We start from the raw sequence: 4,997 nt of genomic DNA on the forward strand, positions 1-4,997 counted from the left end.
GAGGTTACCAAGTTAGAAGTTCCTAAATTAAAAACCTATAAAACAAAACAAAACAAGTCAGTTTCTAAAAATAGAAAGTCTAAAAATAGAAAGCTTCTAAAAACAAAGAAAATTCCTAAAAAGTAAAGTTTCTAAACCCTAAAATTAGAAAGTAAGTTAATTTCTAAAAAAATAAAAGAAATCCTAGATTTAGAAAATTTCTAAAAATAGAAAAAATAAAACTTAGTCCTAAAAATAGAAAAATAGGGAAGTCAAAAAGAGATTACCAATTTAGAAAGTTTATTTCAAGATCCTAAAAAATAGGAAGGTCAGGTTAGTTTCTAAAGATTAAAGAGAAAAACCTAATCCTAAAATTAGAAACACTAATCTTAACCTAATTTTACAACTGGTTAATCTCAGAAAAATGCAACTGTCAGTCCCTGACAATGACGCTAAAAACTTGTTCACCACACCAGGTATAGGGTCGCGATGTAGTAATAATCTCGGTAAGACAGAGGTCGAATCCACAGGGACTGAACCTTGTACGTATTCTGAAAGCAACTAGAACTAGAACTAGAAGAAGATGTAATTTAAATCAGGACAATTTAAGAGAATAATGATGGACTACTTTAACTAAAACTTATAAAATTTAAAGGTGGGAAACTAGGCTTTCCAAGGATCCACTTGTAAAGTACAGGGAGATCTATGCTTGATTCATAAACACAACTGGAATCAAAGTCCCATCTTCATTCAACTGGAAGATAATTCATTAAAACTCAAATATGAACTTCCTTTAATCTAGTTTTCAATGGAAGAGAGGTATGAGAACTGGAATTGATTCCATCACAAGACCATGCCCATGAGACAAAGTAAATAATAGAATTTACCAATCCACAACCAATATGAGCGAATTATGAATGTTAGGAAGGATTCCATCATCCAACCATGCCCAAGGGACGATTGCCACGCCTCGAACTCGGAAACCGGGCTCACAAAATTCCCGATTGCCGAATCCGGTGCCGACAGCCTCCGTAGAACCCCATTTTCGGATCTCGGCACCCAATCACCAGGTTCCGATCCTGGGATACTACAAGGAGGATTTCAAATCATCAGTCTGATTCATAATGAGCATAACAAAAGTATAACCCACAAACAATAACCACAAGAACACCACTATAAAATTCACTATGATCAAAAACTTTTTAGTACAATGCGATAGAAAGGGAAAATACAATGTAATAAAAGAAACAAAACTCCAGAAGCTCGGCTGTACGCTCTAACTACAGCGAGACTATCACTGCGACTGCGTCCTGGCGTCACCTGCACGCATCAATCGTGCATAAGCTTATGTAAAGCTTAGAGGGTGGTGTAAGTGTGTGCGTAATATAAACGTGCTCAAAATGCAAGGTCAGAGTGATGCGGAATCATGGTGATGAGCACATGAATGCAATCAGCCGTACCAAAGCTATGCGGTGCAAGATATGAATACTATCGGTCATAACACAGCCATGCGATGCGAGATGCAACTCAAGCATGCCAATCTTCATCATGTATCAGTACAGTTCTCATTCTGGATAATCACCGGGGTTCAATACACTCTAAATGACACTGTCGCTCTCCTAGCCGCACAGTCCAAGTGAGCGTAAGAAACCTCACTATCCGCCTGGCCAATAGTCTGTCAATACCTATCTGGCACGTCGATAGCGGACCCATTCGCGAGCTGGTCAAACTCAGCCTAGTATTGCCCCCTACCCTCGGGCGAGTAAGGCCACACTCCTTTCCAACCGACCACGACACAGTGGGAGACGCGGCCTCCTGGTATTCGGCCCTCATGCGCTCATATATCCACTCGGTCTCGACATTGGAGTCATCCTCTGGTACCATCGGGTTTAGGGATTTTCACCCAGGGACGTCTATGGCGCCCGTATCCTAGAACCAAATATTTCCGGTTTCCAATCCTGCCATCCACGATGTGTCTGTGGAGGCTATGGCCCTGATGTGGCTAGGGCATACAGTAACTACAATCACACAAATGCAAGTGCATGAATCACACTATCAATCATGCAACAGCCCTGTATATACCATGCACTTATATGAGGCAACTCCGCCTATCAGGGAGCCCATAAACAATCTATCCAAAGGTATATGCTATGATCGGTCATTCCTCACATCAGGCATACATATGGTGCGAATGATCATGAATCATGCATCTATACTAAACATGTAATAAGAGATGGGTTCTAGGTATAATGGAGATGGGCCTAGACGGCCTACTTACCACAAGTTTGGGCCTATCAATGGGCCTTAGGGAGAGCTATAATGCGGACATTTAACCAACATTATCAATATGGACGTCAAACCAGCATTGCTCCCAAGGCGTGGCCCGTTATAAGTGTCAATACATATGCTATGGTGGAGTCACACTATAAGGGACATTATGTTCTTCCTATTGGGCCTTGACCCGTGGGCCTCCAGCACATCAAATGGGCCTCATAATACGGGCCTAATACAAATCAAGGCGGGCCTCAACAAGGACCACTAATACATGAAGATGGGCCTCCACAATGGGCTTTAAATTATCTCCAACACAGTTGGACAGTTGGATGAAACACATACATCATGATGGAGCCCACACTAATAGAGGGCGTGATTTACAATACATACATAGGTGGGTCCTAAGTAGGACTCACCATAATGCTTGTTCTCCACCCAGCCTAGGGCCCAATATAACGTTTATTTTCCACCCAACTTAGGGCCCATTATAATGTTTATTTTCCACCCAACTGTTCATAAGATCATGTGGACTAGGGTAGGGCCCACTAAAATATTTATTATCATCCAATCTATTCATAAGGTCACGTGGGCCTGAATAGGGCCCACTGCAATGTTTATTTGCCACACAAAATGGGCCCACTGTAATATTTATTTTCCATACAACCCGTTGACAGGGTGGTGTGGACCAAGGGCCCACTGATATGTTTATTTATTGATTTATTTATTTATTTTTTTTATACAACCTGTTAGGCCACGTGGTGAAGGGGCCCACCATAACGTTTATTTTTCATCTAACCTGTGGGCCGGTCACGTGGGCAGGGAGCCCACTGTGATGTTTATTTTAACGTCCAACCTGTTGATAAGGTCATTGGACCTTGGGGCGGATGTGGGGCCCACCGAAATGTGGTTCACAAATCCAGCCCATCCATTATGTGGGTCCCATCTAAATGACGGTACATACCAAGTTTCAGCAACATCCAAAACTCAGGTAGGCCCCACCAAGTGATTTTATATGTTTTGACATGTCTTCACATGATTTTAAATAGTATGGCCCACATGAGTTCCGTATAAGGCTGATTTTTTGAATGGCCCACGGCCAGGGAGATGGTCAACGAATGGACGGTGTGGATGTGCAAAATACACATCATGGTGGGGCCCACGGCTGGACGTGGATCCAGCCCGTCCGCCCGCCCTCTGGCGTCCCTGACAATGGCAGCAGCAGGCGCTGCTGCCTAACTTTGTTGTTTTTTTTATAAAGAAAATCATTTTTTTGCAAAAACTCCTGTGTGGGGCCCACATCGGATGAATCCACTCCAGCCATCGGATTCCACGGTCCAAGACCGATCAAATGAGTCTAATATACGGCCTGTTTTTGGCGAATACAGGGATCTAGGTGGTTTTCAAGGGTGATACCGCTATTTCTTATGGTATGGCCCACCTGAGAATCAGATTACCCTCAAAGTTCGGCTCAACGCCTAAAATGAGCTGGAGAGGAGGATGGACGGATTGGATTGAGCACATACATCAAGGTGGGGCCTACATAGGTGGCCCACCCCAAAAAGGCAACTAACCCCTTTTTTTTTGTTTGCTGGTACACATCCACGTCAGTGCACACACTTCACTTTCCAACGTCCAGCGTCCCCTGGACGCTGGGCGAAACTCCTAAACACATTGCTATGGTGGGTCCCACGTAGATGTGGCCCACCATCATATATGTATATAATATATATTATGTTATATATATGATACATATTATATTATATATATATTATATAAAATATAACATATATGTATATACATATATATATATATATTTTAAAAAAAAGCATTGGGCCATCTAAACAATGGATGGTGTGGATCATCACCTGCAATAGAGTGGGCCACACCGTCTGATGTAGATGGACGGGGTAGATGTAACACATATTGGTGGGATCCACACCATTACAAAGAAAGAGAGAGAGATACGGTGAGACAGAGGGACCCCGCCACTATGGGCCCCTCTTGATTAAATCAAATACAACAAAATGGGTCCCACCAATAAGTGGGCCCTAAAGCTAAGATTTCAACGGTGGGTCAGCCACCTCGTTGGCCTCCTCCTTGATCCATTGGCTTCAAATGCACCTTGCCTATGCCTTGGATGGTGGATGATGGGGGATTAATGGTGTGGATGAGAGATGGGAGGGTGTAGATGGAAGATGGAAGGTGGACCACACTTGAGAGGGAGAGGAAGCTTGGACGTTTGAGGCTTGGGGGTTGCTTGGAGATTTTGAGAAATGAGGGAGAGAAAGAAGATATGGATGGGTGAGGTGAGGTGATGGAGTGATGGGTTGGGTTGAAAAATTGTAAAAGGTGTATGGTTGTTGTTGAAATTTGGAAAAGAGGAGTGGTGAGGTGGAAAGAATGGTGGACTTTTGGAAAAAGAGGGAATGGGTGTAATACTTGATGTATGGAATGCATTAAATGTTGATTGATGGGACTTATTGTGTAGAGATTCCCTCGAAATCCGCAACGCGCGGTGTTTCTTCGGAATAAACGCTGATCGGCATCTTCTTGCCTGGGTATCGGTTCGGTGCGCAAGTCACGGCGTTGGAACCGCGGCGACGACGCGATCGCCAAAACATAAGTTTCGGATCGAGCCGATGTAAATGTGCAGGACCTGGCTTAGGATCGTGCGCAAACACCGGATATGGTGCGAAGGTTGCCGGAATTTGACCGGAAGGACCGCGGAAGCCAACGGAACAGTA

The sequence above is a fragment of the Magnolia sinica genome, chromosome 15 (assembly GCF_029962835.1).
Source record: "Magnolia sinica isolate HGM2019 chromosome 15, MsV1, whole genome shotgun sequence".
NCBI lineage: Eukaryota > Viridiplantae > Streptophyta > Magnoliopsida > Magnoliales > Magnoliaceae > Magnolia > Magnolia sinica.